This window comes from Cardiocondyla obscurior, linkage group LG03 (assembly GCF_019399895.1).
Source record: "Cardiocondyla obscurior isolate alpha-2009 linkage group LG03, Cobs3.1, whole genome shotgun sequence".
NCBI lineage: Eukaryota > Metazoa > Arthropoda > Insecta > Hymenoptera > Formicidae > Cardiocondyla > Cardiocondyla obscurior.
The window spans coordinates 3,666,526-3,681,941 of NC_091866.1; the positions used below are offsets into that span (position 1 = coordinate 3,666,526).

The 15,416-nt window shown below is 45.1% G+C and overlaps 1 protein-coding gene and 1 long non-coding RNA gene across 3 annotated transcripts in view; one reads left to right on the plus strand and one right to left on the minus strand.

Moving 5' to 3' along the window:
* LOC139101221 (uncharacterized) overlaps positions 1-15,416 on the minus strand; it is a 198,938-nt gene that overhangs the window by 148,217 nt on the left and 35,305 nt on the right. Inside the window, exon 3 of the long non-coding RNA XR_011545521.1 lies at positions 11,109-12,252. This is a non-coding gene — a long non-coding RNA (uncharacterized lncRNA). The remainder of the gene's footprint in view (positions 1-11,108; positions 12,253-15,416) is intronic.
* LOC139101216 (latrophilin Cirl) overlaps positions 1,285-15,416 on the plus strand; it is a 335,791-nt gene continuing 321,659 nt past the window's right edge. For both annotated transcript variants that reach the window (XM_070654213.1, XM_070654214.1), the window contains exon 1: positions 1,285-5,112. The gene's annotated coding sequence lies outside the window, so the exon portion shown is untranslated. The remainder of the gene's footprint in view (positions 5,113-15,416) is intronic.

The window sequence follows — 15,416 nt, forward strand, 5'->3', positions numbered from 1 at the left end:
CGCAGATTCTGCGCATTCATGGGATAACGAAGCGTACAAAACGGTGCATATCCATCTATATGTCGTGTACGACATATCCGATAACATCCGCGCGCAAGTAAGCGCATGCAGGAAGCACGAAGTCCGTAACGCTTTCGATAAGAGCATGGTAATTCCGCATTTTTACATCTCGCCGAGCAGGAAATAAAAAGAAAAGAAAGAGGAGGAGGGGGAGAGGGGAGGATAAAAATGCAGGAAAAAGGGGAGGCACAAAAGGAAGAAATCCGCAGTTATTCCGGTCTTGGATATCTCGCCTCGTATCTGCTAATCCGAATATGCACGAAATTAGCGGCGCGAGGCGGGATCGTAAAACGTTAACCCATTTTCATCGTATCGATCCGGCTTTCGGGTCGAGTTGGGCTCACGCGCAAGTAGGGGAGAGAAAGAAAGAGACAGACAGAGAGAAAGAGAGCGTGCGTGTGTATGTGTGGGTGTGTAAAGAGGGGTGGAGGGCAGAACGAAATAATATCATGCCGATCATTAAACGAATGTTTAAAAGTATTTAGATTGGTGCCTGCCAATTAGTGAGCGCGTAAGGTCGGAACGACGCAGCATTCGATTCCATCGAATGCGCTTGTTCAGATCAAATCTGGCTAATCCACTGTAATTACAAAAAAAAGCACGGATACATTTTTTATACTCCTAATGAAGTCATTGGTATTGGAAAATGCATTAGCAGAGCTAGTGTGAACTGATTTTTTTCTAACGAAAAAATGCGAAAGAAAGCCTTCAAGCAATTCACGGATTTAATAAAATTAAGAATATATTTAAACAAAAATTAATTGCATTAATTTCGTATAATAGAGTCCAAAAAAAATTATCGTTTTATTAACGAGTTCTTTTTTTATAGAAATCATATAAAATATTGTTTAATCGCTTATGTGCAAAATGCATCGGTGAAAATAATCCGTCATAGTTACAGATTAAATTTTTTTTTTTTTTTCTCTATTCGATATCTATATTCGATGGGAATGGATTAAGAATCACGAGTCCTATATACGCGGGCTCCGTATCTACAAACACAATTAGCGTACCCGCGTGTATTTGTCGCAGACGCGTATGTGCATACGATTTCATAAAGCGAGATGCGCGGGCGCGCGAGCGAGCGCAGGTCGCGCAGTCGAGATTCAGGCTGGGCGGAAAGGCGGCAAAGGTAGATTCACCTTCTGCAGGTTTGCAGGTACGTGAGCACGTAGTAGGTATACGCGCACTCGATTGGCGTCGACCTGCGTCCCGGGAGGGGCGCGACGCAAGCCAAGAACGAACGTTGATACTAAACCGCGGCCCGAGCTGCTCCGAACGACAGTCCAACGAGCGTGTGTTCCGAGGCCGGATCACGGTGGTCCATCCGAACGGCCCGGACGGCGCAAAATTTCCATTTCCGTTTCCCGATTACACAGCCGCGTTTCGTTGCGCCAGGTTTACGCCGCGAAGTGCAATCGAGGGACACCGTGGAGGGCGAAGATCGCGATATCTTAGTTCAATACGACAATCATCACATGTTGACATGTCCCGACTGATCCGGGACGATCGTCACGACGATTCGTCTAGGTGACACCGTTGATAAGGCCGTAGACTAGTCACGTGACTCTCGCGAAAAAAAAATCGGCGCGCTCGATCGGCGATTTAAATCCCGGACGTGTCAAGACGAACCCACGAGCCGGACAGCGTGTAATCGTACGTGTGCGTGTGTGTGCCGCGCGTGTTTGTGTGTGTCATCGGTTGTGTTTGTGTTCGTCGAATCAGTGCTGTTCGGTAACGCGCGCTACTGGTGATCCGGCGGGTGAGTGCGATCGGAGTGCTCCAGCCGCTCGCGAGAGAAAGGGAGCGAGAGAAAGAGAGAGAGAGAAATAGAGAGAGAGAGAGGGGGAGAGCGCGAGGGTGCGCTCTCTCCGGTGCGTGCCGCTTCCGGCTGACCGGAAGCTCCCGGCGTGCGAATGCCCTCGAGATGCGTCCCGCGGTGTGGTTGCCACGAGTGACCGCGACAGTGCAGCATCCAGTGCTGCGGACCCACTCGGCCGAGTGAGTTCCGGCTACTGATTAATCCGTCGGTGTAATTAATCCGACTTGTGCGCGCCCGGTTCGTCGACAACCTCGTGAACCGTTTCCACTCCCCGCGACCAGGCCTAAATTTCCCCACGGAGGCCGTCGAAAGGATATTCCGTTCACCGATCACCGTGATTTTTGACGAGCGATTAAGAAAAAAAAAAAAAAAGGAGACGAGAAACGAAGTATGACTTGACTCGCCGACGAGTGTTTTACGTCGTTCTTATTTATCAAAGGATATCAGATGACAGTTCGGGGATGATAAACGATTTAAGAAGTTCATGCGAGAACTCGATGAAATAGAATGTGATTTAACTGAATGCCTGGCTGATAGTTCTTGCTTATCCCGGACAGCCATTTTCTATTTTTCGCGAGGCGATTTAAAGCTTCTGGTTGATAAAAAGTGATTCAGTGACCCGAGGCCAGTGCGGAGGATTTATTTTAATCCGATTGCCGCTACCCAAGAGAGATCGTTCAAACTTCGTGTCCCAATTCGTCGGGAGTGATTCAGAGATGGAAGGTGAAGTTTAACTTAACGTACGAGTAACATTGCCGTTGCTCGTTATTGACCGAGGACGATACGGAACTCCTAGATACATAAACAGTGATCTAAGAGAAACTAAGGAAATTTGTTTTACTTCGGCCACTGCTGTGTACTATCGTTCAAACTTTGTAACTTGATTCAATAAGGCGATCCTGAGATAGGATATCAAGTATAATTTAACTTATGAGCGCATTGATTTCGTACTACATTTGTTTCAATCGTGCCATCGGAATTATAAAAGAACTGTGAGTTCGTACTCCGATTTAAAAGACCGTTCGAGTGGAGATAAACGAGAACTGTCTTAAACGTGCGGCTCTACTTATAAAAAAAAATTAAATTAAATTAAATTAAATTAAATTAAATAAAGAATAAATAAATAAAGAGACTTTAAGCTGCGAAAATTAAAATTTGACTCTAACGCACATTCAAAGTCACTTTAAAATTCATAAAAGACATCTTAGGGATAAAGGCGATAATATTAAAGAGCGGATCATCGCGGCTTTTAACAGTCATTAATTAACGGCGACCTTGAGAAGACCAACAGGCGTCCGCGTCAATTACTCACCTCGCGAATGAATTTTTAAAGCGGACGAAACGCAAGGGTCGATCCTCGCTTCACGAATGAATATTACAAGAAGGCGCTGTTCGTGCACGACGCTGGTTAATGTGTAGCGGAGGGCATACGCGCGTTCGGATAAAACATTTAAATTGAGGAAAGCGATTAACAGATTGTAAAGGAAAGAGTGAGCACCGACGCGCGACTCGATCGCTTTTTAAGCGATGCACCTATCGAGAGGAAGCCTCTCGATCGCGAAAGTTTTGAATTGCCATTAGACGGAGCAGCAATCGCAAACAGGAACCCGATGCATTAAGGATTTTCATTTGTCGGCGGTACAATGAATGTTGCATGAACGTGGTTTCCCGACGCGTAGGGAGGACTTTTCTTCCGAAAGGTGATCGTAAACATCGACGTCGGCATATCGGAGGGACGACCGAGCGCAAAGTTCACGCGCGACATACGCCGAACGCGAGATTGCGTAACGGGCAGATAAGGAGCAGTGCGCCGTAATTAAATAATTAATGGATCGCGCCGCTGCGATTCTCATTCTTTTGTTACCGAGATAGAGACATTACGCCGAAGAAACAATTAAAATAAATCGCACGATGGAATGATAATTGCGATTATGACTAATTAATATCTGGATAATTAACACTTATCAAGAGTCACGCTTCTGCGGAACGGTAGGATAAAGAACGCATGCTACGGACACGCGATCAAAGTGCTACATCAAAGGAGCGTTTGACAAGTGACTGGGGATCGACGAACGGCTGCAAGCTAATTAATAAGCATTAACAGCAATTAATGCTACTTGAATCGAGCGCCGGCGAGTCCACGGATGTTTCAATCGCCGACAGAAGATCTGAATATTGGAAGAAAAATTATCGGATAGCGCGCGGTAATCGTGATCGACGATCGCCGATAGCTAAATGATAGAAGCAATTACCGACGAATGCAGCTCACTTTCGACAATCATAAATCGTTGAGTCTCGATTAAACCGGGAAGGATAATCGAGCTCGGTGTTACGTCTACCTGATGAACCGCCACGTGACGCTACAGTAATAAACGCTCTTTGATACTAATTACGCTAAATTACATGCCGCTGTCTCGTCGCGGATTTCACTGTCTTCTCAATGAGCGTAAAAGGACGCGGTGACGCTCGGTGTATAAAGTTCTCTGATTAATCAGATTAATTAACTTCGCGTATGCTAAACGCGAAATCTCGAGACGCTGCAGGACCTTTGACGAGCAAGTCCGCCTCCGCGTCGCGGACTCGTCCTGTGACACATCTGGGGTGTACGATCGAAACACGGGAATTAGGAATGGCGCGGCGCGCCATTTACCTGCGGACATAATTAACGCGACCTAAGGACAGCCACGGGATTGCCGAGCCGGCCGCGCGCCAGGACATCTTCATTGACGAATCGTTTCGGCGAGGAACGTCTTAATTAATAATCACGCAAAGCCATTGAAATTCGTGCACCGTTTCGCATAATAAGGGAAGCGATCGAGGGGGAAGAGAAAAGTGAGCCCGCGAGAAGGAGAAGAGGAAGAGGGAAATAGAAAGAGGAAAGAAGAAAAAAAAAAGAAAGACAGAAAAGGAGAACGGAGGAACAGAGAGAGAAAGGGGAGCTCCCGGGTGCTACTTCGTCCTCCTCTTCGTCTACTTTTTATCGTTTCGTGAGGGCCCGAAAAAGAGTTCTCACGCCGCACGCGAGAGAGAACCCGAACACGCACGCAGGCAGGCAGGCAAGGCAGGCACGCACGGACGCACGCACGCATTCACCCCTCCGAGGGAAACAGAAAGCCCGCGGCGCGCGAGGGATCTTGATTTCTTCCTGCTCGTTGATTTTTCTCCCCCCCCTTTCCTCCCCCCTCGGACCTCGCTGACCGTGCAGAGTCCCGACAGTGCAACGCGCGAAGGTGAGTCCTTTTAATCCCGCAAGCGGGAGATACTAGAATAAGACGACCCCAATTGGAATACTGAATGTGCGAAACCCAAATCTAAGTGCCGACGTTTCAAACATTAACGCTATATTAAAAAATTTTTCGAACTTCTTGAAAGTCTACCGTTACGAAAATTAACGAAAAAAAAAAAAAATTCTTTCTTTTTAATTCTTGAATTGCTACTAGAGAAATATATACAGAAGAGATGTGTTATTAATTTTTGCTAAGTAAAAAAATTAAAAAAAAAATTTTTGCGTCGCCTGCTACATTTGCGACAGTGATTTAAGAATCTTCCGAGAATCTGCGAAGACAAGTTGCAAGAATCGCGTGAAATAATAGCACAGTAATTGCCAATTACGTATGTTAGTTTATGTACTGTGTACCCGTTTGCGACTTGGGGGCGGATCTATTCCGGGACGAACTATGCAACCGCCCGAGGCGTTGCATGTGCAAAGGCCTCGTTAGGTCATAACTTCGACGCCGCTGTTCGGATCGATCATCTCTAGGTCTTCTTCAATCTAACGTTATACGTATACGGTCATATATCGTGCAACAGCTTACGTCGCTCGAATTCCCACCCCGTTTCATTCGTTAATGTCATTAAAAGAAAATTATTTCCTTAATTGTAAGCTCGCGAAAAAACTCGCCAGGCGAATGCCCCCGGAATACAGTTTTGAGATCGTCAATAACGCCAGTTGTCGGGACTCGCGAGACGTACGGATTCCGTTATGCGGCAGTCGCATTAAATCAGTTTGGAAAGACGTCGTTGAACTGCGCGCGCGCGCCAAGGTGCATCGGCGAAACTACCGTCACGTTAAACACGTATCTAATAGAAATTACAGAACGTCGAATCCTCGCGTAGAAATGCCGGCGCAAGAAGAGGGACTCCCTTATATATTCCCGAATAAATAGAACGCGGCACGTGAAAGGCCCGCCGCTTAAATTACGGCCGCTAAGATATTGCATTTGTTCCGACGTTGCGCCAGGAAGACAAAATTGCACCATTTTCCAGAACAAATGGTACCTACATACGGGAAGCAATACGCACCTTCTCGCGCGCGCCCACGCTTACTTCGCCGCGAAATTATAATGGATATATCGCAACTTTCGTCCCCGTAGCGCGCATTCGCGTACGTACATTTGCGCGGATAGTGCACCTCGGCCTTTCGCGCCGTGGATGATTCACGTCCGTTAGGAACGCCAAGCACGTCGGAAATGGAAAATCATTGAGCGCGGTGATTTATCGATCGACGTCTACATTTGTCAACCGGCTAGGTATCGTAAGTGTCAATTATCGGTGAGAATTCCTCACGGCGGCCCAAGCTCACGGCAAAACTTGAGAAAACCCGTCTTATCCGTATTCTTCGAAACGCGCATTTGAGATCCGGCATCCCGACCGTACGTACGCGTATATATTGTACATATATTACAGTATATAGATCGAGAGTAATTAAATTCCTAGGATTGACTCCTCGCGTCTTACTCTTACGTTTTATTACGTCCGGCCTGCTATCCGGAAAGCGGCATTAATTAAGCGGGAACGTGACGCAACGATGCTTCTGCGATCGGATCCGACAATGCGGCGATGCTATGCCTCCCGGTGTTAAATGCGCCTGGAGCATCTCGCTCTCCGGAGAACAGGGGACGGATCCCTCTCCCCCCCCCCGTCCGCCAGAAGTACAAACTGGTTTCGGAAGAGAGATGCCGTCTCTCTTGCCTCCGTCCTCATTGCTTCGCCGCCCCGTGCCCTACCTCCGACCCCTCCCCCCCTTCGCTCTCTTTCTCATACGCCGAAGCCGGAGTTGATCGGGACTCTCGTTCGGAGCCGGGTTCTCGCTCGTCTTATTCTACAGGTTCTCTATCTCGGCGAAAAATCTATGTCAACCGACATGTTGACACGTGTTTAAACGTGGCGGGCGCGCGAGCTCGCGCGGAAAGAGGCCGTGGCGCGCGGGACCGGGGAGAAAGAGCTCGGAGAAGTCGGGTTACTGGTATGCAGTGTCGGATTTCGCGGTGTCCCAGGTAGACCGGACGAAGGGGAGGGATGAAAACGCACACCTCGAGACGCAGCGGCACGTAGGAGGGTTGCATACGCGTACGCGAGCGCGAGGACACGCACGCTCGGCTTGCCCCTGGCCGGCTCATGAATCAAAACTATTCGTGACGGGAGGGAACGGGCGCAAACAGAAGGAGGGAGGACATACGTGTTTGCTCACAATAAGCGGGAGGTCATGTCGCGGTAGCTATCGCGCGTTATGCTGATCCGGGAGATATGAATTTAATTTTATTATGACGTGAGCCGAGCCGACTATCTTCGAATCGCGCCTTCGCTTCCCGAGGAGAAAGGGGTAGACCGCGGAAAGAGAAACCGCGCGAACGGCTAAGAAGGACGACGAAGAGAGATAGGACTTGGACGACCTATTTTAATGTAACAACTGACCTTTCGAAAATGCTGCGCGCTCGGAAAGGCAGAGACGTGTAATTGTTCGGCTAGAGAACGTTTGATCGACGTGGAATCTGGAAACAATATAAACGGATAATGGCGAACGATGAATACTACTGCGAATCTCGCGAGCTTTCATTCTCTCGTAATCTCGCGGAGCTAGTTTGCTGGAATTGCATGCGCCAAGTCACTCCCAGGTGTTCCGCGAAAGCAAATGCTTGCATTAAGTCTATGATTATTTTCAGGTATCGCGTAGCACTTGCTGAAGCCGTGAAAATTTGAATGGGATTTAAAATTAGGCGCGCAATATACACCGTGAATATTCCGTCCCCGCAAAGTTTTGCGGAATGTATAATATAATATTAAGACTCGGTATATTAATTAAAAAATCAAATGACATTATTACTTAAACGTACGACAAGTGAGGAAACCGTAAATACATTTTCGCGTTAAACTGCAAAATTGATAATTCCGCGGCCACCTGACTGTGCTCGCGATAACGCATCACGACTTTTCTGCCGTTCGTAAAATTACACGAACCGAAATCAACGACCGTCCATGCTGAAACAGCGAGCTCCGGATTAACAATTCGATGTTAAATATACCAATTCGCGATCCCGATTCGTTGCATGCTACGCGAAATTGCACAGCGCGATCTGTATAAACGCACTAATTAGGCTGACAATGACATCCGGTGACTTTTACTGTCGCTCAACACGCGCCCGCGACACGGAGGCTCAGGGCGTCGCAGGGCGTCGCGTTTTCGCATGTGCGTGCGTTCGCACGAAGGCACGCTAACGCGGCCGGCAGGCAGGCAGGCAGGCAGACACGGCTCGTACTTTGCAACGCCAGTAAATTAATATTCGCGAGTGGGCGGCACGCGTATAAATATTCAAAAGTAGGCACGTTCGGCCGTCTCGTCTGACTCATTGGGTCGGCTTGGCTGAGTCTCCTCGCCGGTCGGTTTTCACTTTCCGAGCGTTTTCGCTTTTCAACGCGCCGGATCGCACATACACACGCCGGACCGGATAACGTAGGTACGACGAGTTCGTGGAAAAACACACGAGCGCGATTTGCGATAAAAGTTTTTTTTTTTATTTTTTTTTCTTTTCCTTTTTTTCTCAGCAATTACCATCTTCCAGCAACAGTTAGCGAACGTGGAAACGTCGTTTGATAAAAAGAGCTATCTAGTAAATATCAATAAATGCAGGGATTACATCGGCGATCCACTGATATTTAACAGAGTGTTTTTATAAATCTGTTTGCTATTATCTGTTTTTTTCGTTATTTCTCCGTGCGAGCTCATAAATGTCGCGATACGTATTGATGTACTTTGAAACAATCACGCGGAATATATGAGATTTTATATTAAATTGTATCATAGCAAAATTAATTGCATTGTATCACATTAAAACCGGGAAAATATGTATAATAATCACTATCGACATTAATAATTAACGAATTGATAGAATATAGTGATTATTCCCATTTAGTATTATCTTGTTTATAGATATATATAGTTTTAACTATAGAGTTATAATCGCATAATTCCATTTAGTCATCGCGGGTTATACGGAAAGGAAAAAAGAAAAAGAAAAAATTAAAAAAAAATAGATTTTGCATACTGGAATTAACGGGATGGAGTCATCGCGGTCCGAGGAATTAATTGCATCGTGTGGATAATTAATGGTCCCGAATCGATGATGGCGTTTGAATCAGGACTGATAGAAATGTAATGCCACTCGATTTATATCGCGCGTAATTGCAGAATATTTCAATAATGTAAACGTGGTTCGTGTGATATATTTAGTTCCATACGCGAATAATCGTCGCTGTTAAATATGCGGCGTTATTTCAATTGCGGGTTGTAAAAATATAATAGTGTACGATTTTTCAAACAAACATCTTTCACCGCATGCAGAAATTATGTATTGGGCATCCGGAATGCATTACGATCACTTTAAATAATACATTTTTTGAAAGCTCTGAATATCGAGGATGATCCCTGTATCATAAAATGGTACTTTCGGAAGTTATTAAAAATAGACAGAAATTTATGTCAAATAATTGCGTTAATAATAGCCGAGATAAACCAGAAAATTTTAAAAATAAATAGACTTAACAGATTTTTAAGTGCAGCACGGTGAAAAAATAAAAACTGAATTGCCAGAAATTCTAAGTTTCGATTCCAAATCGTAGGGAACCTATATATAAAGATATTTATAACTTTTGCATGGAATATGAATTAATTATATGCGCATATTTAATATGGTATATACGGGTATAGAATATCTAATATTAAATTAATGATTGTCCTCTATCAAATTACCATTAGCAGAGCTAAAATAAACAACGACACATCTAGCCTGTTTGATAAACCATACTTTAGTTAATAAATATTTTTTTAATATTTCTATAATTCTTTAAAAATTAATTTCGAATAACTCCGCATTAGTAAAAGTTTTTTCTTTTTTTTTCGAATCATGACATACATTTTTCTACACGAGTTCCGGCACCGACTTGTAGACAATTCGACTAGAGGAACTCGCCTCTCGGCGACCTTTTTTCAAAAGCGTGATGCGGGCGTGCATAATAAAAACGGAGTTTATTAAAATAAAAATCACTCGGAGCGAGGGCTCTATTCACAGAACGAAGTGCCGAGGAAGACAGAGTGCGTGCCAGGGTCAAGTCGCGCGCGCGTAACTAGATACTTCAGGAACTCTCATTACAATAATTCGCTGGCGTAATGGTCGCGCCCTATGAACCGATATTAAAAAGGTATTGTCGCGTGCTATATCGATGAATCACACCCACCCACAGTCCTACAGAATGCAACAGTCGGGCGGATTATTAACGCTTTGCCACCGGTCGATCGTATCGCGTCGGCGAGAGAACATCTCTCTTCACGTAACGAAAACATCACGCCACGCTGTTTCGCGACGTTACTTAAAATGGCTTTTAATGAATTTCATCCTATAACCTTTGAAAATATGTGTCGATTATTAATATAATTTTTGTCAACGGATATAAATAAATTTCGTAAAAAAATTACGGAGACGTCGCGAAAGGAGACCGCTTTAAAACGAGTATCGAAAGAAACGGCACCGTTTCTAAATTTATATTTCGACCGCTTACGCGACATTTTTATTTAACGCGTTATTTAACGTGTAATTTAACGCGTAATGTACGTTATAACTACTATATTTAGTCTGTTAAAAATTATTTGAAATAATAATTTTTAATCCAAACATCGTTCAATACTTTCATGTTTTACACCTTTCACCGAACAATTTATACATATTTCAATTGCATGATCCTGATATACAAATATACATAATAAATCGAGCGTGCGAACGTTTTATTAAACCGCACCGACGTGGTGAAAAGTAGTAGATATATCAGCGATTTTTTTTTTTAATATTAGAGATTACAGAGCGCGCGTTATTAAGTTCGGACGTTGGTTAATTATATTAATTTTTTGGGGATAATTAAAATTAAGCGATCTAAGGCGTGTTGTCAGTTTACTTACATTTTTATCCTCCGGTTAGGTTAGGCTAGGTTGTGCTCCGTCCTTTCGTCCATCCTTCCTTCCTTCCTTCCTTCCTTCCTTCCTTCCTTCCTTCCTTCTTTCTGTGGCAGTATCCAAGATTATCGGCACTATATCACCCTGCTCTGCTTTTGTTTTGTTTTATTTTTATAATCGCAATCACTATCGCACGAGAAACGAACATCCGAAAGCACGACGGTGGATTATCGCGGCGACTTTTGACGATTAAAATTGAGACGCGTAACGAAGGATTATTCGTTGGATAAATAAATACTCCCGATGTTCGCGGCGTTGTTTATTTCCGGGTCTTCACTCGAGATCGTTCTCGATCTCAACGGGAAACTGGCCGCGACGTAAAGCAAGGTCCAAGGGTCGCGGTTTTGATTCCCCGATCGAATCTCGTCGGCGGAATGAACGGTGACGAAAGCTTGCTCCGAGCGACGAACGAGACGAGCCGCGACGCGAAATGTTTCTCCGCGCACTTGATCTTCGTCGAGTTCCTCAAAAGTTCACTAGCTCGACACGGGATGAGAGTCCTGGCCGCGACGGAGAAGATGGGCGAGGTGCAGATCTCCGAGCGATCACTTGACGATGGAGATCGCCCGGAACCCGTTGAAGGTGGTTACGAGTGAAGCAGTCAGTAATAATGGCCGCTGATGACGCGGATGACTGGCGCGGCGAACATCAGGTCAAGCGCTCCGTTCCCTCCGCCGGTGACGTCACCGGTCACCGTTCCTTTCCGAGGCACTTTTTCGAGCCGCGAAACGAAGCGCAGAACGACGCTCGGAGTAACAGACGAGCACGGAAAACGATCGCCCGTTACGGAGTCGACGACGGCGACGTTAATTCGTATACGGGAGCGTTCTATATGCGGCCGAAAATGCGCGAAATCGCGGACCGATTAACGACACGTCCGCACGCCCGATGCTCCGCGACTAGACTGATGTTAGATTTCGGCTCTTGGAGGGAAAGAGACAGTCGATAGGCGCGAACGCTGATTGGTCGTTGTCCTTCTCGCGAAGACAGAGACAGCGAGTGTTCTTGGTCGTCGATTTCGTCAAGCTCGGCGCCCAGCTGGTTTGTTTACGTTTTTTTCGATGCGCTCTGCGAGCTCGATTGCGTCTTCCTGAAACCAAAACACTACTTGTAGCTCTCAAATCTTTCTCGTTACAAAACGTTTAGCTTAAGCGAGCCTCAAAAATAATCTAGTAATCCGAATATTATTCTGCTTCGTACGAATTTATATTTCTCAAAAAAATTACGCGCAGTAATGTCGTTGTCGTTTAATTAGCACAAAGCGAGCCAAGCGAGAAAACCAATTAACGTCGCGGGAAAAAAACGATAAAAATTAACAGCTGATCCACGCGTAACACGAATTTTTTTTAGATAGGAGGATCACCACGGCGTGCCTGGACGTTAATAGCCACGCAATTAAAAAGAATCGACCGCACCTAATCGTCAAATGGAATTAGTTATCACGTATATTTATACATGAAGTAATCAACTTGGGACTTTTATTACGGACGTTCTGGTTCTCAACGTCCTCAAGTTCTCCAAGTCTTTTCTCGCCCTTACATAATGCAAGAAGACATTTGAAAACTGATTCAAAGTCAATGAATATTTTCTTTCTTTATTCATTTCTTTAACAGTATTGAATAAACTAACTACTCTCTCAACACAAATATGCGCCAATAAGATCTAATTAAATCTAAATTTTAATTGACATATAAATTAAATAAACCCTTCAAAAGTATTTAAAATCAATATCGCGTCAATGTCTCATGATTAAAAATCACAAGAATAAAAGAAAGAAAGCCTATCCATGATCGACGTGCGATAATAATGTTGCCGCGTAGAAATAATTTCCTATAATAAAATAAAAAGAAAAAAAAAGAAAAAAAAAGAAATAAAAAACAGCGTCAAAAATTCATCTTTGTGCTACAGCCTCGGGTCGCCTCATAAAACGTCCTATGTGCCGTCGCAGAACGAGATTACAGTACCACAATTTTAACTGCAGCACTCTTAGTAACACCACACAAGGTGTAAGCTGGTTTTGAGCTAGACGTCGCGGCGTAGGGGTTAATGAAGGCGCAGTCCCAGCCATTGCGGGACCATAAGCGGCATTAGCTTTATTAAATAAAATCGCATCAAGAGGATTGTATAGGACAGAGTTAATTGAATGATTGGACCTCATATGCTCACTGGGCGCACGTACACGTACACGTACGCGTGGCCCGGCCTCTATTCACCGCGCGTCCGTTCATATGTCGTAAAACACTTTGGTGTATTTCGTTTGACGCAGTTTGCGCATTAGTAATGCAAATTCTACGCCGAGCCCGGCCGGCCCGACCGGCTGGGCTTTGGCAGCGCGAAAATTTTCAGAGATACCGGACGCGACCGGGTGCCTTTTCGAGCCGTTTTCGAGAGGGACGGAAATTCCGCATCGCCAAGGGCGCGTTAATTTTGATATGTACGTCCGCGACCGCCGAGCGGAATTACATCGCCGCCATGCATAACGCATGGCGGCCGAATGGAAATCGACTGCATCGCGGTGAAAGACACGCGGAAAGTGAGAAAGAGGAAAAGAAAAAGCGCGGACGTTGTCTCGTCTCATTCGGCCGTACGGGCGACTCGCTTCGCTGAGAACGGAAGCGCTCAAAAACCCACTCCTTGTAACATTGCGATGTTGTTACGGTAAATATTAAAAGTAGTATTCAATTTTAAATTCACTTGATGCGGTTTCGCAAGTCGGGTTATCAAGTAAAAATTTATGATGATACGTATATCAAAAGAAAGAAGACGCTTCTCTTTTCTTATAACGCGAATGTAAAAGCTCTTGAAACGGTTACGTCATGTTACTGCTGCTCCAAATATAAAATATATATTATAAATATCAATAAGATATTTTACGCTTTAAATATTAACGAAGAAAAGTCGACTGATCGCGACCGATAGAGCCACTCGCGGAGTGCCTGAAGTTTGGAGCCCGGCAACGTTTAATAACAATCGTGATGCGTATTCCCACGCAGTCAATTACGAAAAAGGAATAAAATTGCTATGAAGCGACATTGGGTGATCGAACGTGTAGATATTATTAACACGAACCGAGGTTACGAAGGGACTTCTACTTCGATCAATCGGGGATCTCTCGGATTACGCTCTACATGCTGGCCGATCCAATTCAGTTCCCCGCCCCGTTACCTACCTAATTAAACGGAACTAATACTGACATCGCACGTAGTGGCTCTGAAACCGAACCCGTACACACGGACGGGCTTGTCGGGTCCATTTTTCTCTCACGCGCCCGTACAAGAAGTGGCCAAGCCACAAGAGTAAACACAATGTTGCAGAAAATCACATCTGTACAGCCGAGGGATAAAGAACCCGCTTCGAGCCCGTGATATTTTTCAAGAAATTACGCCCTCTCATCCTCCGGATTCAACTTGTCACGAAATAGAAGACCTCTTTTTTTTTTTTTTTTTTTTTCGCGACGGTAGTCGCCCCTATCGAAAAGAATATATTATTCGAAAGAAATTTCGTGTCCCGAGATATATTACCTACTCGCCGGCTTAATCGCCTGAGAAAGAAAGAGAGAGAGAGCGGGTCTTAAAGCTACATGCAAAGTAGCGAGATATTCTCGCGCGGAGATACGGAAAGGATATCTATTATATACGATTGATCTCGCGGGATTCCGCGGCGAGCGACATTACTTAACCCTTAATGCCTCGTCCAAGAAACGATCGAGTTTAATCTCGCAGAAGCCTACGTCCCACACGACAGAATGTAGTAGCTTTCGCATGTCTTTCTTCCTTCTCTCTCTCTCTCTCTTTCACTCACTCTCTCTCCCTTTTCCTCCCGGCCGCTTGTTTCTTCTTGTTCTCCTTCCCGAGCGTTTCTCGCCGCAGGATGCGGCTACCAGGCAGATGAATAGATAGCGGCTAATTTTCAGCGTTCATTAGAGCTGCGGGTCTCCGTACGCGTGTATTCTCGTTGCGCTCGCGCGACACTTACTGCCGGACTCGTACTTGCACGCAGGGCCGCAATGAAATCCCTTTTAATGTATTCGCGTCCGCGATGCAACGGAGCCATTACAGTAACCGTCAACTTTTCACGAAAACTGCGTCAAAGTTTGGGCGATTTCGTTACCATCCTACTCTACGATAGGATTACGAATGAGAACTTAAACCGGGGAATAATTTCAACGCGATTTCAAGACCGCGGAGTTATAAATTAATTTCTTTTGTTTGCCTAATAAAAATACGACGGCAATTCGTGCAATGGAAACGTCGA